General features: G+C 45.0%; 1 protein-coding gene and 1 pseudogene across 2 annotated transcripts in view; both read right to left on the bottom strand.

The window, feature by feature from the left end:
- Positions 1-23,637, bottom strand: part of GLCE (glucuronic acid epimerase) — a 712,908-nt gene that overhangs the window by 484,649 nt on the left and 204,622 nt on the right. The gene's annotated exons all lie outside the window — the stretch shown is intronic.
- LOC122807367 lies at positions 22,367-22,485 on the bottom strand (annotated as a pseudogene).

Here is a 23,637-nt window from a genome sequence, read left to right as displayed (position 1 = left end):
GAGATCCCCCAGCTAGCTATTAGGTGGGCAAATACCCTAGGAATACCACAGAGGGAAGGAGGGTGGGTAATCCGGACTGCAGATGCAATCCTGTTCGGACATCTACATTTATGGTAGGTACAAAACTGTACTATGTCCTTCAAGGATGCATCTGCAGTCCTTACAAATGGGTAGAATACCATAGCCAAACTAGGGAGGAGGAAGAAGAAATTATGGTGTAGTTAGGATCCCTTGCAAAACAGCAGTGGCAAACCCTGCTCGGGATCTAGAGTATAAAGGTAAGTTATAATGCTTGGCAAATGTATGCACGGAGGTCCAAGTAGCAGCCTCTATAATGTCCTTGGTAGCCACTCCTCGTAAGAAAGCTGTGGTAGTGGCTGTAGCCCTTGTAGAATGAGGCCTTATGTTCTGTGGAATTTGCTTTCCATGGTAGGAGTAACAGAATCTAATGCAATTTCCTATCCACTTGGAGATTGTCTGTTTGGAAATTGCTTTTCCTTCCCTTCCTGTTGCATATGTTACCAGAAGCTGGTCAGTTTTCTATTGCCCTTGGTTCTGTCCAGGTAGTAGCGTAACTGTGTATGTACATCCAAAGTATGCAGCAGTCTTTCCCCCCTGTTCTGTGGATTGGGAAGAAGGTAGGTAGGTGGATTGCCTGGTTTAAAGACACTCTGGATACCACCTTAGGCATAAATGTAGGATTAGTTCTCATGGACACTATCTTGATGGAAGATTAGGAAGGGTTGTACTGCCATTAAAGCCTGTAGCTCAGAAACCCTTCTTGCTGAGGTAACTGCCAGCAGGAAAGCAGTTTTCCAGGATAGGTGTTGAAGATCTGCTGTTGCTGCTGGTTCGAAAGGGGGGAGTGTCAATTTTTCTAGCACAAAGTTCAAGTCCCATGCTGGTAATGGTGGTTTCCTAGGAGGTTTTACATTCTTAATTCCTCTCAGAAACTGCCTGAGTAGAGGATGCGAAAAGACAGGGGGATCGAAGCTGTATTCTGCAGAAATAGCTGATGCATGTATCTTGATGGAGGAATAGGACAGGCCTGTATGGAAAAGCTCTGCCAAATACTCCAGGATGTTGGCAATGTCTACCTGACACATCTTTGCCCCTCTCGGTACTCCAAATGAGAAACCTTTTCCATTTTCCTGCATAGTTCCTTCTTGTTGAGGGTCTGCGGGCCTCAAGGATAATGTCTTTAACCCTTTGGGATAAATCTGGGTTAGTTGCTCTTATGTAATGTTCCAGGCAGTCAGTTGCAGAGTTTTCAGGTTTGGATGCAGGATGTTGTAGTCGCTCTGAGTTAACATCAAAGGAATCAGGGTAGTGTCCACATTTTCCCCGAGACATGCTCCTCAGTAATGGGTACCATTGTTGTCTTGGCCAATCTGGAGCTATCAGAATGCTCCTTGGGCGTTCCTCTTTGATTTTCAATAGCACCTTGTGCATCAAAGGAAGAGGTGGGAATGCATATGCTGTCAGGCCTTTCCAACTGAAGGATAGAGAGTCCACCTTCCAAGCAAGTGGGTGGTACGTCCTTGTGCAGAATTTCTTGAGCTGGTGATTGAGTGGGGATGCGAATAGGTCTATGTGTGGCAGTCCCCATTTCTTTGTGATGACCTTGAAGATGTCGGTGTAGCATCCATTCGTGAGCATCCGAGGTAGTTCTGCTTAATATGTCTGCTAGGATGTTTTCTTTTCCCAGTACAAAAATTGCTTGTAACTGAATGTTGTAACTCAGAGCCATATTCCATAGGTCCAGTGCCATCCGGCATAGAGGGTATGAATGAGTGCCTCCCTGTTTGTTGATGTACCACATGACTGTGGTGTTGTCTGTCCTTATCATCAACTGGCCTTCTTGGAGGAATGGTCTGAAATTCTGGATTGCTAATTTTACTGCCAGCATTTCTTTTTGATTTATGTGCAGGTGCAGCTGATCTGGAGTCCATAAGCCTTGTATGCACTTGTCCAGCATGTGGGCCCCCCAACAGAGGTCTGAGGCGTCCGTTGTGATGGTTTGGCTTGGTTGAATGCTGTGGAAGGGCAAACCTGGGTTTGACTGGCATGCCTGAGCCCACTATAGGAACTCTTGTTTCAGGCATGGAATTAGTGGTATTTCGGTTTCTAAGCTGTGCCTGTGTTGAGACCATAAATTCTTTAGGTACCACTGTAGCTTTCTCATATGCAGTCTGGCATGGGGACCAGGATTATGCAGGATGCCATGAAGCCCAAGGCCTGCAGTACTTTCCTTGCTGTTAGTTTGTTCTGCTTTGTTAATGCCAAGAAGTAGAGAGGAAGTTGTTCTTGTTTTTCTGCAGTTAGGAATGCCATCTGTTTTACTGTGTCCAATTCTGCACCTAAGAAGGTTATTCTTTGGGATGGTATCAGTCTTGACTTTTTTATATTGACTGTGTATCCCAGGGCTTGTAGTAAGCAAATGACTCTTTGTAAGTCTTCTGTTAGCTTGTTTTTGTTGTCCGCTTGTATCAGGCAGTCGTCCAGGTATGGATATATTTGGATTCCCTGAAGCCTGCAGTGGCGATTACTGATGCCAGGCATTTCGTGAACACTCTGGGCGCAGTAGATAAGCCAAAGGGCAATGCTGAGAATTGATAATGCTCTGATCCTGCAAGAAATCTGAGGTATCTTCTGCAATTTGGTCGTATGGGGACGTGCAGGTATGCCTCCTTGAGATCTAGAGTTACCAGCCAATACTCCTTGCCCAGCATGGGAAGAAGTTGCTGTAGGGTCAGCATTTTGAATTTTGGAACAATGATGAATGTGTTTAAAGCGGACAGGTCGAGAATAGGCCTCCAATTTTCTCTTTTCTTGGTACCAGGAATAGTCTGGAGTAAAATCCCTTGCCTTGTTCCATAGATGGTACCCTTTCCACAGCTCTCATCTTTGCTAATTGAGCTATTTGTTTTAGAGCTTCTGTCTTTTGATTTGGTGGTAGGTTTGGCATTCCTCTTTTTCCTGGTAAAGTGTGGAAATGAAACCTGTAGCCTTGGTCTATAGTTTGCAAAATCCACTTGTCTCTTGTGATATAGTACCAGTTTTTTGAAAATAAGGCTAACTTTCCGCCTAAGGGTGCTGCTATTTGTTCCCTGGTAGGCGGTGCCAGAGCCAAGTCACTGTGATTGTCCTGTTGCAGTGGTAGTAGTTGTGTCTGTGCCTCGTTGGTTGTTACCTTGCCACTGGCATCCCCTGTAGGCACCTCCTCTGGATTGATTTCTGCCTCTTGAACGCCTATTCCTGCCTCTCTGAGTTTTAGAGGAGTCTGGAAAGGACCAATTTTGGAAGGCCAGTTCCTGCTAAACCTTGGAGGCTGAACCTGTAAGAAATCTTTCACTGTTTGTACAGATTTTGCCTTCTCTTCCATTTTCTTCAGTACCTGTTGAGCAGGAGAACCAAATAAACTGACCTTATCCATAGGAGCATCTAATAGTTTTGCTTTAACATGATCCGGCAAGACCTGTTCTTTCAACCATGCATGCCTTCTTATAACTGTGCCAGTCATGGCTGATCTAAAGGAAGCCTCCAGTGCATCATAGCCACATTTTAAGGAATGGTTACTAACCTGCTGAATGTTATGCACCATTTCTAGAACATATTTCTTATCTAAAGAATCATCAGAGGACAGTTTCTTAGTTAACTGATCAAGCATAAACTCCTGGTATTGGATCATATGAAACTGACAGTTCAATGCCCTAGCTGAGAGAGTAGCAGAGGTGTATACTTTTTTACCCCATCTCTCTAAGGACCTGGATTCCCTTTCAGAAGGGAGAGGGTTTTTAACTGAGGTCGAAGCTACTGCCTTAGGCCCCTGGGAGATAGTCTCGGGATCTGCAAAAGGAGCCTTGTATAAATGGTGATGAGTATCCGGGACCCTGTAGAACCTATCGGGCTTAGCAGGGGCTGGAGGTAAAGTATCAGGAGCAGTGCAAGCATCATTAAATGCATCATCCACAACAGGAAGAACTGGAGGTATAGCTAAAGGCCTATGTCGTGGTAAATGCAAAAAGGTCCTAAGCCTTTTCCTTGAATCTGAGAAATCTTGTCCCTGCCATTGGAATTGCTCTCTCATGGCATGTAAAGTTTCCCCAAAGGGAAATTCCTCTGGTGGAGAGGCAGAAGGAATCGATTCCTCAGCATCGGAATCTTCATAAGTAGAAAAAGGAGCCTCTGGATGGTCTGTATTGTCTGTATCATCAGAGGAATCATCTGAGGACACTGGCTCAGGGGGCTCTGCTCTAGGTCTCTTTTCTGGAGGTTGAGAGGCCCTGTCTGGGTGAGATTGGGATCCCCTTATTAAAGAGATGAGATCCTCTGCCAGAGTAAGCATTTGGGAACTGGAACTGGGCCTGTGAGAGGGGGCTTAACAGGCACAGACTTAGAAGTTTTGGCTGCTTTAGCCCTGGCAAAGGCCTTTATAGACATGGCTGCAGGCGGCCTAGCAGCACCACGTGCAGGGGTAGAAACATCCAAAGGGATGGTGTCCGATAATTCTTGTGAAACCACAGTAGCAGGTAGAACTTCAGAGGCCGATTCAACCAGGGTAGAAGGGGCCTCGGTAGTAGTCATGGATTCGGCTGAAGATAGAACCGTTTGCTCAGTTTCGGCCGAAACAGAGACACTCACGGTTTGCTTAACCGTGGTTTCGGCCGAAACCGCGGACCGCGAGTGTCGGTCCTTTTCTTTGCGTTTCTTAACAACTTGAGAAGTCGGAGGATCCGACGGCATTATGTACGCAAAATCTGAGCCGAAAAACTGTTCAGCAAACTCCGACCGGCGTCTAAGCGTCCGTCGGTTGAAAGAAGCACAGGCTAGACAAGCTGCTACGTCGTGGTCTGGGCCTAAACAAGGTAAGCAGTAAGAGTGGAAATCTTTATGAGGTATTTGTTTCCCACAAGTTAAACAGTTATTCACTTTTCTGACATCGGCTGAGGCAAGAAAGAGTCCCCAACGGGTACTTAGATTTTAGAAGTCTTCGAAGTAGTATTCGGTAGTAGTAATCTCTGGATCTGACCGACCGGCACTTGCGAACAGCTTCTGCTTCGGGCGCCACGCGGCAAGAAAGACCGAGGAAAATGGCGTCGGCTGATGCCTTTATACCCGAAGAACTGCAGCTATGACGTCGGGTGAAGTGCGACACCAGCCGAGGCCAGACCCAGACTTTGGAATCTGGCCGACCGAAGGGCTGCCTGGCGACAGGACAACCCATTTGTAAGGACTGCAGATGCATCCTTGAAGGACATGGGAGTCATCACATTGATCTTGGGGGATTCCTTCTGAATCTTCAATAGTAACCTGGATATTAGTGGAAAGGGTGGAAAAGCATACAGGAACATTCCTGTCCAAAAGAAAAGAAAAGGCATCAGTCTCCAAGGTCTACCGCATGCAGTCCTGAACAGAATCTTGCCAGAGATTGTTCAGAGAGGAGGCAAAGAGACAGACTTGAGGAGCTCCCTACAAATGTCTCATATATGTTCAAAGACTGCCCTGATCTACTTTCCATTCATGAGGGTCTGCCCTGATCCTGCTCAGCTCGTCTGTCGCACAATTTTTTTTTCTGTCAGAATGTAAAATGGCTGTAGAGCGAGACTGTGTTGTGAAGCTATATCCCAACCATACGTGGCTAGTTTGCAAAGGGGGATGCAACCTGGTTCCCTCTTGCATGCTGATGTACCACATGACTGTGGTATTGTTTGTAACCACTTAGAGGTTCCGGGGCCCAAAGATGGTTCAGACAGTGGAGTGCCTTGATCAGGGCAAGCATCTCCTTGATATTTACATGCTTGCATCCATACTTGATGTCCCACATACCTATGAACTTTCATCCTTCCTGAAATTGCTCATCAAGCAAAGTCAGAAGTGTCCGTGGTGACTGACTGCTTTGGAGTAGGGAGGAAAAAGGAGAGACCTTGATTTAAGGATATCTGCTTTCTCCTCCAAATGATTTCTCTTCTGACAAGCCCCAGCACTGGGATTTGAAAATATATAGTGCGTTAATGCTGGGAAAACAACAATTTCATATGCCACTCATCTTTCTCACAAGGAGCCCTTTGGAGGGGAATCATGGCAATCATGCCATAAGACCCAAAACCCTGAGCTATTTACTTTCCTAGCAGTGACCGAAGTCCGAGTGGAATACCTTAGAAACGGATCTAAAATTTCTATTCTTTCCTGTGAAAGAAAAGTTCTCTGAATGGAGGTGTCTAGTTGATATCTCAGGAACACAATCCTGTGTGAGGGAGTAAAGTAAGACTTGAATGTTTTCTTCGAATCCCAGCTTGAGTAACAGATATCTCACCAAATAGATAGATTCCTGACACTATGAGAAAATACTCTGAAAAGATAATCAGGTTGTCTAAAGATGGGAAAAATGCAGATACCCTGTAGCTTGCAATGAGATATAAGTGGAGCTAGACACTTTGTGAACACACTTCATGCAGGGGATAATTCAAAGAGTAATGCAGAGAACTGATAATGTGATTTAAAGACACAAAACCTTAAACATCTGGACTGCAGATGAATAAGGATGTGATAAAAAGAAGTTAAGCACTCACCATAACATTCCATGTGAGTTGTCCATCTCACCTTCATTCTTTACTGATGGGTTCAGAACCGATACTCTGTTCCGACTTGGCCGTTTACAAAAAAATCGAGGTCTCCAAAAATGGCTCGTGGCTTAATCCCTATCCCATGATGCTCTATGGAATTCACCAGATCTTGTTTGCTGGTATACTAAAATAGCAATTATAAAAAGTTTTTTTTAATCATCAACAAGAACCCTGAAGACGGTCAGAAAATAACAGATGCCGAATAGTAACATTTCGATCCTCCAAGAGTCAAAACTTGGGGACAGGAGGGTGGGACATAAGAATGATGGGTGAGACAAAGTACAGTTGTGTACACTTACTTATAAATGTAGATGTTAGAGTGCATTCACTGTTGCAGTCATCCCATCTGGGTTATCCCTGCCAGGGTAGCCCTCGGCTGGCCCGAACACCAGAGACTTGGTATTTCTGGGTCGGCTGCTGTCGCTTGAGGACGGACGTCAGGTCGTCAGTGGTATAAAGTAAGGCAGCCAACGCCATTACATCAGTTTTTCTTGCCCTAACCTGTCAGAAGCTCCCAAAGTAGGAGGTCAGGTTCTGGAGGAAGAACCACACCAGTGGAAAATAAATACCAATATGTCCCTTGTAAGGAAAGGAGAACAAGGAAGAAAGGCAACAAAAGGAGAAAGAGAAAAAAGGGGGGTGGAGGGAGGGAAACCAGGACTGCAAAAGTGAATACACTCGAACATCTACATTTATGGTAAGGGTACACAACTGTACTATGTTCTTTGTGTCTCACTGTTGCAGTCATCACATTTGGGTGGATTCCCAAAGCTGAGGAAATGGGTGGAGGCAGTCAAGGAAGCTAGGGCTTACTAGGATGCCCTGCAAGAGTGCAGAAGCAAACCCTGCCCTGGATTTGGAGGAGAGGCAGGTGGTAAAATGCTTGGTAAAAGTGTGAACAGATGTCCAGGTGGCAGCCTCCAGGATGTCCTTGGTGGGGACTCCTCTAAGGATAGCTGCAGAGGTGGAGGCTGCTCTGGTGAAGTGTGTCCTGACCCCTTTGGGGGGAGGCTTACCATGCTGTTTGTAGCAGAAATGGATGCAGTGTGTTACGTTTTGCTTGGAGATGGCTTTGCAAAGCTAACCAGTAATTGATCAGACTTTCTGAAGGATTTAGTCCAGTCCAGATAGTATCTGAGCTGTCAGTGCACATCTAGAGAGTGCAAGATCCTTTCCCACTTGTTCTGGTAATTAGTAAAGAAGGTGGGCAAATGAATGGTTTGTTTGAGAGCCGCACTGGACACCACCTTGGGCCTGAAGGATGGGTTAGTTCTGGGGGATACCCGGTCTGCATGGAAGATTATGAAGGGTTTCACAGCCATGACTGCTTGCAGCTCAGAGACTCTTCTGGCTGAAGTAATGGCCAGAAGGAAGGCTGTCTTGCAGGAGAGAAATTTTAGCTCTGCAGAAGAAGCTGGTTCAAAGTAGGAAGGGTGAGCTTTTCCAAGACAAAAATAAGGTCCCAAGCAGGTGTTGGTGCCCTTCTGTGGGGCCTCAAGTTGCTAGCCCCTCTGAGAAACTGTTAGATCAAAGGGTGTGAGAAAAGGGGCTGCTCAGTGGGAAAATTAGCAGAAAAAGCAGAGGCATAATTTTTTTATAGAGGAGAGAAAGAGAGACCACTGTGTAGTAGGTCACCTAAGTAATCCAGGATGAGAGGGATGGAGGGCTGTGCCTTATTGGCCCCCTTAGCCTGGATCCAGGTGCAGAACAGTACAGTTTTGTACCTACCATAAATGTAGATGTCCGATAGGTATGCATCTGCAGTCATAACATATGGGTTGTCCTGCCTCAGGCAGCCCTTCGGTCGGCCGGATTCCAAAGTCTGGGTCTGGCCTCGGCTGATGTCGCACTTTCCCCGACATCAGAGCATCTGGGGTATAAAAGCATCAGCCGACGCCATTTTCCTCAGTTTTTCTTGCCCCAGATGCCAGGTGCCCTCTAGGAAGGCTAAATTTGGATAAATGCTGAAAAGTTCCAAACATTTGCAAATTACATACATATATAAACAAACAAATACACCATAATAGATTCCCCCAGCTAGCTGAAAGAGGGGTAAGCACCCTAGGAATACCACAGAGGGGAAGGAGGGTGGGTAATCCTGACTGCAGATGTATACCTATCGGACATCTACATTTATGGTAGGTACAAAACTGTACTATGTCCTTCAAGGATGCATCTGCAGTCATAACATATGGGTAGAATACCATAGCCAATCTGGGGGAGGAGGTACTAAGAGAAGGATGGTGTAGTTAAGATCCCCTGCAGTACTGCAGTTGCAAACCCTGATCGGGATCTGGAGTATAAAGGTAGATTGTAATGCTTGGCAAATGTATGCACGGACCTCCAAGTAGCAGCTTCTAAAATGTCCTTGGTAGCCACCCCTCGTAGGAAAGCTGTAGTGGTGGCTGTGGCCCTTGTGGAGTGAGGCCTGATATTTTCAGGAACTGTCTTTCCATGAAAGGAGTAGCAAAAGCGAATGCAATTTCCTATCCATTTTGAAATTGTCTGTTTGGAAATTGCTCTTCCTTGCACCCCAGTTGCATATGCTACAAAAAGGTGGTCAGTTTTTCTGTTAGTTCTGTCCAAATAGTAGCATAGTTGTCTGTGTATATCCAAGGTGTGCAAAAGTTTTTCCCCTTTGTTCTGTGGGTTAGGGAAGAATGTAGGCAAGTGAATAGCTTGGTTCAAGGATACCATGGATACCACCTTTGGCATGAAAGTAGGATTGGTTCTCAGTGACACTCTATCCTGGTAAAAAATAAGAAAAGGCTGCACTGCCATTAATGCCTGTAATTCAGATGCTCTTCTTGCTGAAGTGATTGCCAGAAGGAATGCAGTTTTCCAAGATAAAAACTGTAGGTCTGCTGATGTTGCTGGTTCAAAAGGAGGTAGTGTCAATTTTTCCAGCACAAAATTGAGATCCCATGCAGGTGGGGGGGGGGGTCTTCTTGGAGGTTTAACATTTTTGATCCCTCTCAAAAATTGTCTGAGAAGAGGGTGTGAGAAGATAGGTGGATCCATATTGTATTCTGCTGAAATTGCTGAAGCATGAATCTTAATGGAAGAATAAGACAGGCCATTGTGGAACAATTCTGCTAAGTATTCTAGGATGTGTGCTAGGTTTGCCACTGTGACATCTGTGCCCTTTGATGTGCTCCAAATGAGAAATCTCTTCCATTTAGCTGAGTATGTCTTTCTTGTGGAAGGTCTGCGAGCCTCCAGGATAATGTCCTTCACCCTCTGAGATAAAACAGTTTGGTTGGGTTTTAAGGAATTTTCCAGGCAGTTAGCTGCAATGTTTTCAAGTTGGGATGCAGGGTCTTGAAATTGTTCTGCGTTAGAAGAAGAGGCCATAGGGGAAGAGGCCATGAATTTGCCTGAGACATGCTTCTCAATAGCGGGTACCAGTGTTGTCTTGGCCAGTCCGGAGCTATTAGTATCATTTTTGGCTGTTCTTCCCTGATCTTCAGTAGAACCTTGTACATCAATGGGAGAGGTGGAAAGGCATATACTGTTAGGGCATTCCAGCTGAAAGAGAGAGAGTCCACCCTCCAGGCTTGTGGGGGGTATATCCTTGAGTAGAATTTCTTCAGTTGGTGGTTGAGTGGGGAGGCGAACAGATCTATCTCTGGCATTCCCAATTTCTTTGTTATGAGTTTGAAGATGTCTGGATGCAGCATCCATTCGTGTGCATCCATGGTAGTTCTGCTTAAGCTGTCTGCTAGTGAATTCTCTTTTCCTGGTACGAATTTGGCCTGCAGCTGGATATTGAGATTCAGGCATAGGTTCCACAGATTCATAGCCATCCGGCATAGAGGGTAGGAATGTGTGCCTCCCTGTTTATGTACCACATGACAGTGGTGTTGTCTGTCCTTATTAACAGATGCCCTTGCTGGAGGAAGGATCTGAATGCCTTGATTGCATGCCTCACTGCCAGCATTTCCTTTTGGTTTATGTGCATGCTTAGCTGCCCTTGAGGCCATAGGCCTTGGATACGTTTGTCCTCCATGTGTGCTCCCCATCCTCGGCCTGAGGCGTCCGTGGTGATGGTCTGCCTTGTTTTTGGTTTGTTGAAAGGCAACCCTCTGTTGGACTGGCAGGCCTGAGCCCACCACAGGAATTCCTTTTGAAGGCATGGAATGATTGGTATCATGGTTTCTAGACTGTGACTGTGTTGAGACCATACATTCCTTAGGTACCATTGTAATTTCCTCATATGCAACCTGGCATGTGGAATTAAAATTATGCAGGATGCCATGTAACCCAGGGCCTGCAGGACTTTCCTTGCAGTAAGCTGAGTTTGTCTTGTCAGAATCATGAAGTAATCTGGAAGTTGTTTTTGTTTTTCTTCTGTGAGAAAAGCCATCTGAGTGATTGTGTCCAGATCCGCACCCAAAAAGGTTATCCTTTGGGATGGTACTAGTCTTGACTTTTGGATGTTGACTGTGTATCCCAAGGTCTGTAGCAGGTGTATGGCATAGGCCAAGTCCTTTAACAATTTTTCTTGTTGTCCGCTTGTATTAGGCAGTCGTCCAGGTATGGATACATTTGAATTTCCTGAAGTCTGCAATGTGCAATTACTGATGCCAGGCATTTTGTGAATACTCTGGGTGCATTAGATAAGCCAAAGGGCAATGCTGAGAATTGATAATGCTCTGATCCTGCAAGAAATCTGAGGTGTTGGTCGGATAGGGACGTGCAGGTATGCCTCCTTGAGATCTAGAGTCACCAGCCAAGACTCCTTGCCCAACATGGGAAGAAGTTGCTGTAGGGTCAGCATTTTGAATTTTGGCACAATGAGATAAGTGTTCAGTGCGGACAGGTCGAGAATAGGCCTCCATTGGTTTTCTTTTCTTGGTACAAGAAATAGTCTGGAGTAAAATCCTTGGCCTTGTTCTGCAGATGGTACCCTTTCTATAGCTTTCATCTGAAGTAAATTACTGATTTGCCTTAAAGCCTCTGCCTTCTGGTTTGGTGGAAGGTTTGGCATTCCGCCTCTTTTTGGCAAAGTGTGGAAGAGAAACCTGTATCCTTTGTCTATTATTTGCAATGTCCATGTATCCTTTGTAATGCAATGCCAGTTTTTCGAGAATAAAGCCAGCTTTCCGCCCAAGGGTGCTTCCAGTTGATCCCTGGTAGGCGGAATGAGTCAAGTCATTGGGTCTGTCCTGTGGTAGTGGTTGTAGTTGTAGCTGTTGCACTACTCCTCTGGTTGGCAGGCTGCCACTGACTGCCTCTGTAGGGGCCCTTGGATTGACCTCTGCCTCTAGGGTGCCTGTTCCTGCCTCTCTGTGCTCTGGAGGAGTCTGGAAAGGACCAATTCTTTGTAGGCCAGTTTCTGCTGAACCTCGGAGGTTGAACTTGCAGGAAATCTTTAACTGTTTGCACAGATTTTGCTTTTTCTTCAACCTTCTTTAGAATCTCCTGTGCAGGGGAGCCAAATAAATTTTGTTTCTCCATGGGAGCATCGAGGAGTTTAGCCTTGACATGGTCTGGCAAAGATTGCTCCTTCAGCCAGGCATGCCTACGAATTACTGCCCCAGTCATAGCTGATCTAAATGAAGCCTCCAGTGCATCATAGCCACATTTTACGAAATGATTACTGACCTGTTGTGAGCTGTGTACCAAATCCTGAAGGGATTTACGGTCTAAGGGTTCAGGAGAAGAAAGTTTCTTATTCAGCTGATCTAACAAAAATTCTTGGTACTGTATCATATGGAATTGACAGTTTAATGCCCTGGCAGAAAGAGTAGCAGATGTATAAACCTTTTTTCCCCATCTCTCTAATGCTCTACACTCTCTTTCAGAGGGTAGGGGATTTTTGGCAGTAGCGGCTGCAACCCCTTTAGGGCCCTGAGAAATAGTTTCTGGGTCTGCAGCATGGGCTTTAAACAGGTGGAAGTGAGAATCCGGGACCCTGTAATATCTATCAGGTTTGGCGGGGGCCGGAGGAAGAGAATCAGGTGCAGTACTGACATCATTGTACACATCATCAATTACAGTTAGAACAGGAGGTATAGCTAAGGGCCTATACTGGGGCAAATGCAAAAAGGTCCTTAATCTTTTTCTAGAATCAGAGAAATCCTGACCCTGCCATTGAAAGTGCTCTCTCATGGAGTGTAAAGTCTCCCCAAAGGAAAATTCTTCAGGGGGGGAGGCCGAAGGGATAGATTCTTCTGCATAGATTCTTCTGCATCTGAATCCTCATAAGGCGAGTAGGCCCCTTCCTGGTGGTCTGACAAATCAGATCCATCCGTGGAGTAATCTGAGGAGTGAGGTTCAGAGGGGTCAGTCCTGGGCCTTTTGTCTGGAGGAGGTTGGGAGGCCCTGTCTGGGTGAGGTTGGGAACCCCTAATTAAGGAGATAAGGTCCTCAGCAAGACTGAGAATCTGTGAACTAGAGGAAGGCCTCTGGGATGTAGATTTGGCAGGCAAAGCTTTTGAAAGTTTGGCAGCTTTAGCCCTGGAGAAGGCCTTAATAGACATAGAAGCTGGGGGCCTAGCTGACCCACGTGCAGGGGTAGAAATGTCCAAAGGTATGGTGTCGGACAATTCCTGAACACTAGCTTCGGTATGGAGTTCTGAAGCCGACTCAGCCGGGGCCTCTCTGGCCTCGGTGGTCGGAGGTATGGTTTCGGTAGTAGGAATAGCTGTGGACTCTGTTTCTGCCGAAACCGAGACACTCGCAGTAGGCCTAGCCGTGGTTTCAGCCGAAACCGCGGGCCACGAGTGTCGGTCCTTTAACTTGCGTTTTTTTTACCATATGCGAAGTCGGAGTCTCCGACGGCATTTTATAAGCAAAAGCGGTTCCAAAAAATTCCTCTGCAAACTCCGACCGACGTCTAAGAGTCAGTCGGTTGAAGGAGGCACAGGCTAAACAAGCTGATACGTCGTGGTCTGGGCCTAAGCAAGGAAGGCAGTAAGAATGGAAATCCTTATGAGGTATTTGTTTCCCACAAGTTAAACAATTATTTACTTCATCTGACATCGGCTATGGCAAGAAAGAGTCCCCAACGGGGTACTTAGCTTTTTTCGAAGTCTTCGGTAGCTGAAATGTCTGGATCTGACCGACCGGCACTTGCAAACAGCTTCTGCTTCGGGCACCGCGCGGCAAGAAAGACTGGGGAAAATGGCGTCGGCTGATGCTTTTATACCCCAGACGCTCTGACGTCAGGGAAAGTGCGACATCAGCCGAGGCCAGACCCAGACTTTGGAATCCGGCCGACCAAAGGGCTGCCTGAGGCAGGACAACCCATATGTTATGACTGCAGATGCATCCTTGAAGGACATCTTTTCCATTTATCTGCATAAGACTTTCTGGTGCTAAGGCGTCTGGCCTCACAGATAACATCCAGAACCTGTTTACTGAGGATGGCAGATTGGTTCGGGATTAGGGAATAAGCCAAGCTGCTAAATTGAATGTCTGCAATTTGGGATGCATGAATTCCTTTTCCCTCTGGGTTAGGAGATTTAAAATCTGAGGAAGATGCCATGGAGGTAATAGGTACAGGCTGCGCAACAAGGAGTACACCAGTGCTGTCTGGGCTAGTCTGGAGCTATAAGAATGGTCCATGGTTTTTCCTCCCTTATTTTGAGCAGTACCCAAGGGATGAGAGGTAGGGGAGGAAAGGCATATACTAAGAGGATGACCCAGGGGAATGACAAGGCATCCACTTTCCTAGCCATGCAATGATGCTCCCTGATGCAGAATTTGCTGAGCTGATGGTTGGTGTGAGAGGCAAAGAGGTCGACCTTCGAGGTTCCCCATTTCTGAGTTAATAGGGTGAAGGTACTTCTGTTGAGCTGCCACTCGTGTGGGTCCGGAAAGTTTCTGCTTAATTGGTCTGCTAGGGAGTTGAAAGAGGAAGGTGTTTAGAATGGATAAATCGAGGATGGGGCACCAGGTGCCCTCTTTTCTGGGCACCAGATAAAGTCTGGAGCAGAAGCCTTGGCCTATCTGTTCTGCAGGGACGTGCTCTACTGCCCTCAAAGAGAGCAGTGAATAGATTTGCTTTTGAGCCTCTGCCCACTGATTTAGTGGTAGATCTGGGAACCCTTTTGGGGTTGGAAGGGTGGGGAAGGAGAATTTCTATCCCTGAGACACAATGTTCAGAACCCATTGGTCCTTGATAATTGTGGCCCAGGTGCTTGAGTGAAAGGAGAGTTTTCCTCCTAGGGGTAAGTGAAGGAGGGCAGAGGGGAAATCGGGAGGAGATGAGTCATTGTGAGTTCTTACCATAAAGGGGTGGTTTAGAACTCCCTGGTTTGAAGTGGAGGTAGTCCACTGCTTAGATCTCTGCATTCCCTGGGGCTGCTGTCTGGGGGGGGGGGGGGTTCCACGAGGCCAAGGCTGGGCCTGTTTACTCTGAGCAGGAAAGGATCAGTGCTTGGAGGGAAAATGCCTGCTGAACCTAGGGGGCTGGACCTGAAAGAAATCTAACTGTTTGCATAGATTTTGCTTTTTCTTCCATCTTTTTTAAGACCTCTTCTGGCTTAGTGCCAAATACGTTATCTTTCTGCAAGAGGGCATCCAACAATTTAGATCGGACACGGTCTGGCAGGGGTTGTTCCTTAAGCCATGCATGCCTTCTAATGACAGATCCAGTGACTGCTGCCCTGCAGGAATCTTCTAGGGCGTCAAAGCCACAGTGTAAAGTGTGTTTAGTTACTTGACTTGCAGAATGCATTAAGTCATGTAAATCTTTAGATTCTGCCCAAGCAGAAAAGGAAGACCTTTTTTGTTCAAGGAGTTCCAAGGTATGTTACTGATATTTAAGCATATGGAAAGCACAGTTGTGTACACTTACCATAAATGTAGATGTTCGAGTGTATTCACTGTTGCAGTTATCACATTTGGGTTATCTGCCCTCAGTCAACCTGATTATCAAAGTCTTGGGTCCTGCCTCGGTTGCTGTCTTATCTTCCATGACGTCAGGTAGTCAGGAGTATAAAGCATGCAGCTGACGCCATTACTTCAGTTTTTCTTGCCCCAGATGTCAGGCGCCCCCCTAATGGGAAGCAATTAAATTATATATATATATATATATATATATATATATATATATATATATATATATATATATATATATATATATATATATATATATATATATATATAGATACACATATATATAACATATATATACACACACACACACACACATATATATATATATATACATATATATACATATATACATATATATATATATATATATATATATATATATATATATATATACATATACATATATATATATATATATATATATATATATATATATATATATATATTTATATATATCTATATATATATATATACATATATATATATACACACACACATATATATATATACATATATATATATATATATATATATATATATATATATATATATATATACACACACACATATATATATATATATACACACATATATATACATATATATATATATATATATATACACATATATATATATATATATATATATATATATATATATATATATATATATACACACACATATACATACACACACACACACACACACACACACACACACACACACACACATATATATATATATATATATATATATATACACATATACATACATACACACACACACACACACACACACACGTGTGTGTATGTGTATATATAGATATAGATATAAATATACACATATACATACATACATACATACACATACATACATATACATACACAAGGTTATACCTCCAACAAAAATGCAAATACACCAAAAAGCTTTTAAGCATGGTAAAGGAGAAAAGATGTATAGCCAAAAGAAGTCAGGGGGCTGGAGGGAGGGTAACCAGGACTGCAACAGTGAATACATTCCAACATCTACATGTATGGTAAGTGTACACAACTGTACTATGTTCTTCATGTTTCACTGTTGCAGTCATCACATTTGGGTAGATTCCCAAAGCTAATGATGGGAGGAGGACTTTAGATAGCTATAAGGCCCTGCAAGACTGCAGTGGCAAAGCCAGCTCTGGATTTATAGAAAATTGGCAAATGGTAATGCTTGGTGAAAGTGTGTACAGAACTCCAGGTAGCAGCTTCTAGGATGTCCCTGGTAGGGACAACTCTTGAGAAAGGCTGTAGAGGTAGATGTGGCCCTGGTTTAATGTCGTCTAATCCCCCGTGGGATAGGTTTTCCATGGTGCTTATAGCAGAAATGAATGCAATGGCCTATCCATTTAGAAATGGTTTGCTTTGAAATAAGCCTTCCCCTCTGCCCCTGCAGCAAATGCCACCAGCAGTTGTTCAGATTTCCTTTGAGGTTTAGTCCTGTCCAAGTAAAATATAAGTTGTTTGTGCACATCTAAGGAGAGCAGTATCAGTCCCCCTTTGTTCTGTGGATTAGGAAAAAAAGGTTGGCAAATGAATGGACTGATTAAGAGCCACACTGGATACTACCTTGGGAATGAAGGAGGGATTGGTCCTGAGGGATACCCTGTCTGCATGAAAGGTGATGAAAGGCTCCACTGCCATAAGGGCCTGTAATTCAGATACCCTTCTTGCTGAAGTGATTGCTAAAAGGAAGGCTGTTTTCCAAGTAAGGAATTTTAACTCTGCAATTGCAGCTGGCTCAAAAGGAGGAAGAGTGATTTTTTTCCAATACAAAGTTAAGGTCCCAGGCTGGAGTTGGGGCTCTCCTGAGCAGTGGATGAGAGAAGAGGGGAGGTTCTGTGCTGTAATGAGCTGAAATGGCTGAGCCATGAATTTTGATGGAGGAAAAAGAAAGGCCCTTGTAAAGCAACTCAGTTAAATATTAAAGAATCTGAGGTAAATTGGGTGCAGCTGTGTCCATCCCTTGAGTTTGGTTCCTGGCACAGAATCTTTTCCGTTTTTGAGCATAAGATTTTCTAGTACTAGGCCTTCTTGCCTCCAAAATGACATCCCACACTGGTTTACTGAGGGATGGAAATGGAGAGATTGGGTAATTGGCCATGCTGCCAGGTTCAGGGTTTGAAGCTGAGGGTGCAGAATCTGGCTCTCCTGCTGTGACAGCAGGGTAGGGGTCTGAGGCAGGTGCCATGGAGCCAGCAGTGACACACTGTGCAAGATGCGGTACCAGTGTTTGCATGGCCAATGTGGTGCAGTCAGTATCATCCTTGGTTTGTCCTGTTTGATCTTTAGTAGTATTTTGGAGAGGAGAGGCAAAGGAGGAAAGGCATAAACTGATAGATTTTTCCAGCTGAAGGACAGAGCATCCACTTTCCAAGCTTGTTTGTGGGGAGTCCTTATGTAGAATTTGTCCAATTGGTAGTTCTGGGGGGAGGCAAACAGATCTATATCTGGGCTCCCCCATTTGTTTATCAACATGTTGAAAGTCTTTGGTTCCAGTTTCCATTCGTGTGGGTCCATTAGATTTCTGCTTAGTTTGTCTGCCAATGTATTTAGTTTTCCTGGCAGGAATTGAGCCTGTGGATGCACCTGGTAGCTCAAGGCTGTGTTTCACAGAGCTATGGCTATTCTGCAGAGGGGGTATGAATGCGTACCCCCATGCTTGTTTATGTACCACATATCAGTGGTGGTGTCAGTCTTTACCATTAATTTTCCTGGAAGAATGTGGTCCTTGAAGGCTGTCAGAGCATTCTGTACAGCTAGCATTTCTTTTTGATTGATATGCAGGTGCATTTGATTTGGGTTCCATTTGCCCTGAATGCATTTCCCTGCCAAGTGAGCCCCCCCATGCATAGTCTGATGGGTCTGTTAGGGTTTGGGCGGCAGGGGGTAAAGTGACTGGTAGACCTTTTAGTGGCAGGCCTCTGCCCACCAAAGGAACTAACTGTAGGCAAGGAATGATAGGAATCATTGCGTCTAGATCCTGATAATGTTGACACCATAGGGTTTTTAGATACCATTGTAGTTTCTTCATATGCAGTTTTGCATATGGAATTAGTAGAATGCAGGAGGCCATGAACCCCAAGGCTTGCAGTATTTGCCTTGCAGATAAGCAGGGTTTTTGTGGCCATTAGTCTGAAGTAAGTTGTCAAATGAATTTCTTTGCCTGCAAAATGCAATGACTGGAGCTAGGCACTTTGTGAATACCCTGGGCACAACAGTTAAGCCAAAGGGCACTGCAGAGAACTGATAGGAGTCTTCTGCAGGATTCCCTGATGGGGATGTGCAGGGCAGGCTTCCTTTAAATCCAATGTTGCCAACCAGGCATCTTTGCCCATCATGGGAAGCAACTGGTGAAGAGTTAGCATCTTGAATTTTGGAATCAGCAAAAAGGTGTTTAGGATAGAAAGGTCTAGGATAAGACGCCATGAGTTGTCTTTTCTGGGTACCAGGAAAAGACTCTAGTAGAAACCTTGTCCCTTTTCCTCTTCTGGAACAGTCTGAATAGCCTTTAATCTTGAGAGACAGTACTTGCTTTTGAGCCTCTGCCCACTAACTTGGGGGTATATCTGGCCAACAGTTTGGGGTTGGTAATGTGTGGAAGTGAAATCTGTATCCTTGGGAAACTATGTTTAAAACCCATTTGTCCTGGGTAACAAGTTCCCAGTTTTTTGCTTGCAGAGCAATCTTTCCCCCTAAAGGAGCGGTCAGTTGAGAAGTGCTAGGAAAGTTAAGTCATTGAGACAGCTTACCATAGGGGGGAGTACTATTACTCCCCGATTTGGAAGTGGGAGCCCCCCACTGCTCAGTCCTGTGCATACCCTGGGACTGAAGCCTGGGTGTTCTGCTGGTTCTGGGTTTGAACTGAGAAGGCCTGGAAGAGGCAGGAAAGGACCACTTTTTTGAGGGCCAATGCCTACTAAATCTTGGAGGCTGCACTTGTAAGAAATATTTAACAGTTTGCATAGATTTAGCTTTTTCCTTCATCTTTTTAAGAACTTCTTCTGCTCTGTTGCCAAACAGGCGGTCCTGATTTAAGGGAACATCCAGCAATTTAGTTTTAACATGATCTGGCAAAGACTGCTCCTTAAGCCAAGCATGCCTTCTAAGTACAGACGCGGTGACAGCAGCCCTGCAAGATGCCTCTAGTGAATCAAAACCACATTGCAAAGTATGTTTTCCAGCCTGTTCAGCAGAAAATCCTTATTTTCAGCACAATCAGGAGTCAACATCATTTTCTGTTTAAGCAATCCAGTAATATGCTGCTGATACTTTAACATATGAAGCTGGCAATTTAAGGCCCTAATGGCCAAGGTTGCAGAGGTGTATACCTTCTTACCCCATCTATCCAGGGCTCTGGAATCTCTATCAGAGGGGGTAGGATTTTTGGTAGTAGTAGCCTTAATGCCCTTGGGTCCCTGTGAAATGGTCTCAGGATCTGCAGTAGGATTTTTAAAAAGGAACTTGTGAGAATCAGGAACCCTGTAATATCTATCAGGTTTACTGGGAGCAGGAGGTAAAGAGAGTCAGGGGGCTAAGCTAGATTCTGAAAAGGCATAGTCAACAATTTCCAGCACAGGAGGGATAGATAAAGGCCTGTGTTGGGGCAGGAGTAAGAAATATCTAAGCCTCAGAGTAATCCTGACTTTCCCAGTGAAAATGTTCCCTAAGAGTATGCAAGATTTCAACAAAAGAAAAATTCTCTGGGGGAGAAGCAGAGGAAATAAGAGTCCTCTGCATCAGAATCCTCATAGGTAGATAAGGGTAAATCCTGGTCATCAGAGGAGACAGAAATTTCAGAATCCTGGTCAGAAGTATCATAAGCAAATTCAGTCCTAGGTCTCAGAGGGGGAAAATTTGGCTTCCCCTGATTAATCATTTGTTTTTTAGGCATAAAGGCCTGACCATGCGGTCTGGGCGCCGGTTTTCTAGGCATGGCTCGAGTTTTAGGCCTTGAAGAGGAAGAAGATGGCGACGGTTTAATATGCAAGTCAGTAGGCCTGAATGCACCCACAGAAGCCGGTGCCTGCACAGCACCTCCGGACCCATCCAAGGTAGAGACACCTGCAGGTTCCACAGTTGAAGCATCTCGCGGCATACCGAACTCTGAATGGGTCTCAGTAGAGGCCTGCGAATCTGAAGTAGCAGGTATCAGGGGCTGCAAAAGCTCCTCACAGACTACAGGCGAACTGGCGACTAGCTTAGGAAAAGTGACCTAGGCGGCCTGTCTCTGTCTTTTTCTTTGCGTTTTTTCGGAATGTCTGTAGTCGGGTGGCTTACTGAAGACATATCTGGATAATTGAACAGAGTACCAAAATATTTAGAAGCAAAAATATACAGACAACAAATAGTTTGTAGTTTAAATAAGGCACAAAACTGACAGCGAGGTACGTCGTGGTCAGGGCCTAGGCAAGGAATACAGTATGACTGAAAATCTTTATGAGGTATTTGCTTTCCACAAGAAATTCAATTATTGACTTTTACTGACATCGGTTTAGAGCAAGAAAAAGTTTCCCCAATGGGGCACTTAGCTTTAGTTGAGAACTTTGGTTCTGAAACTCGAAAACGAAAATTTTAGGAGTCGGACAACCAGCACTTGCGAACTGCTTCTGCTTCGGGCACCGCACAGCAAGAAAGACTGATGTAATGGCGTCGGCTGCATGGTTTATACCCTTGACTACCTGACGTAACAGAAGATGAGACAGCAACCGACGCAGGACCCAAGACTTTGATAATCAGGCCGACTGAGGGCAGATAACCCAAATGTGATGACTGCAACAGTGAAACACAAAGAACATCAGACAATTAAGTGCCCTGATAGCTGAGGTGTATACTTTTTTACCACATCTGTTGAATGCTCGGGAATCCATCTGAGGGGGTGGGATTCTTAGCAGAGGTTGCTTTAATCCTTTTTGCCCCTTGAGAAATGACCTCAAGGTAAGCCGTTAGATTTTTAACAAGATATTTGTGCGAGTCAGGGACTCTGTAGTACCGGTCTGGTTTTCTGGGAGCAGGAGGTAGGGAGTCAGGAGTCAAACTGGATTCAAGGAAAACATCATCCACCACATCCAGGACTTGGGGAGATGGCCAAGGGTCTGTGTTGCAGAAGATTTACGAATTCCCTGAGTCTCTTTTTAGACTGAGGGTAGTCCTTACTCTCCCATTGAAAATGCTCCCTTAAAGTATGCGGGGTTTCCCCAAAGGAAAAATCCTCTGGGGGAGAGGCTGAAGGAATGGATTCTTCTACATCGGAATCCTCATAAGTGGAGAGGGGTTGCATGCCTTCATAGTCAGATGCATCATATTCATCTGACTCTTGTTCAGACAAAACTACTGGGGACAGATCTCTTTTCCTTTTTGAGGGGTTAGCTTGGCTTCCCCTGATCAGCATGATAAGGTCTTCTGCCATTTTAAGCATTTGAGACTGAGGCAAGGTAGCAGGTGCCTGAGAGTGGGTAGTCAGTTTCTTGGGTGTGGTTCGAACCCCGGGCCTAAGAACTCAGTTTTTTTTTGTGTGCAAAGAATGGTAGTCTCGAAAGAAGACGCCAGTTTGTGGCGAGATTCGGACGTGCGAAAGAATTCCTTGGAAGCCGGTGCCTGCTCAACAGCTCCGGACCCATCCAAGGTAGAGACGACTGCAGGATCCTTACATGAAGAAGAGTTTTGTGGCATACCGGACTCCGAAAGGGTCTCGGTAGTGGCCTGCGAATCAACTGAAGTGGGCATCAGGGGCTGCGAAAACGCCCGAGTACTGGAGGACTGGCTACTAGCTTAACGGAAGCATCGTCGGTAGGTCTGCACATCTGCGGTCTGTCTCTGTCTTTATCTTTACGTTTTTTTTCGGTAGATCTGCTGTCAGACCTACAACACCTAGTATTCCCAAGCGGTCTCCCATCCAAGTACTAACTAGACCAGACCTTGCTTAGCTTCAGAGATCAGACGAGATTGGCCATATTCAGGGTGGTATGGCCGTAGACCGTAAACGAAAATATCTGGCTACAATAAGGGCCCAAAGATGGATAGTTCTGGTGTTAAAGCACAGAAGCAACAATGGGGCACGTTGTGGTCTGGGCCTAGACAAGTGACGCAGTAAGAGTGGAAGTCTCGGTGTGGTATTTGCTTTCCACAGGCGAGACAATTATTAACTTTTTCTGACATCGGTTAGTGCAAGAAAAAAGGATCCCCAATGGGGTACTTAGTTTTAGAAGACCTCAAATTCAATTTGGAAATGAAAATTCAGGTAGCGGCTGACCGCACTCGTGCAAACTGCTTCTGCTTCGGGCTCCAACGGCAAGAAAAACTGATGTAATGGCGTCGGCTGCCTTACCAGTGATGACCTGACGTCAGTCCTCAAGCGACCGCAACCGATGCAGAAATACTAAGTCTCTGGTATACGGGCCAGCAGTGGGCTACCCCAGCAGGGATAACCTAAGTGTGATGACTGCAAAAGTGAAACACAAAGAACATCTCACATGGAACATAATGGTGAGTACATAACTTCTTATGTGATGCTGTCCTATCTCACCTTCATTCTTTACTGATGGGACAGCATCCCTAGCACCATCTTTATTGGGTGGCTCATGGGAGAACATTCTTCAGAACCGTGGAGCCAAAGGAGGCCCGGTCCCTGGAGGCCAAATCCACTTTGTAATGAGTGATAAAAGTATAAGGTCTTGCCCATGTTGCTGCAGCACAGATAGTATCAATTAGCAGTTTTGCACGAAAAGATGAACAGGTAGAAATAGCCCTAGTAGAATGAGCTCTTATTTTGCCTGGAAGTTGTTTTTTCACAGAGTGTAGGTGAACGTAATGCAATCTGACAACCATCTGGATATAACAGATTTAGGTACTGGAGCACCTTTCTTGCAGTCTGAAAAGGATACAAACAGTTGGTCAGAGTTGGTCAGACTTTCTAAAGTCCTTTGTTCTGCACAAGTAGAAACGGAATTGTCTGTAAACTTCCAGTTGGTGCAACACATATTCTGCCTTATTGCCATATTTTGGGAAAAAAACTGTTAAGTCTATTTATTGGTTTAAGTTTGATTCTGAGCATACCTTTGGTAGAAAGGACAGGTTCGTACAAAGTGAGACTCTGTCCTTATGGAATTGCATACAGGGAGGTTTGATGG

This window comes from Protopterus annectens, chromosome 7.part0, assembly GCF_019279795.1.
Source record: "Protopterus annectens isolate FY-2018-M chromosome 7.part0, PAN1.0, whole genome shotgun sequence".
In the NCBI taxonomy this organism is placed as follows: domain Eukaryota; kingdom Metazoa; phylum Chordata; order Ceratodontiformes; family Protopteridae; genus Protopterus; species Protopterus annectens.
Note: the sequence above shows the minus strand (reverse complement) of the source record. Positions and strands in the feature narration are given on the sequence as shown.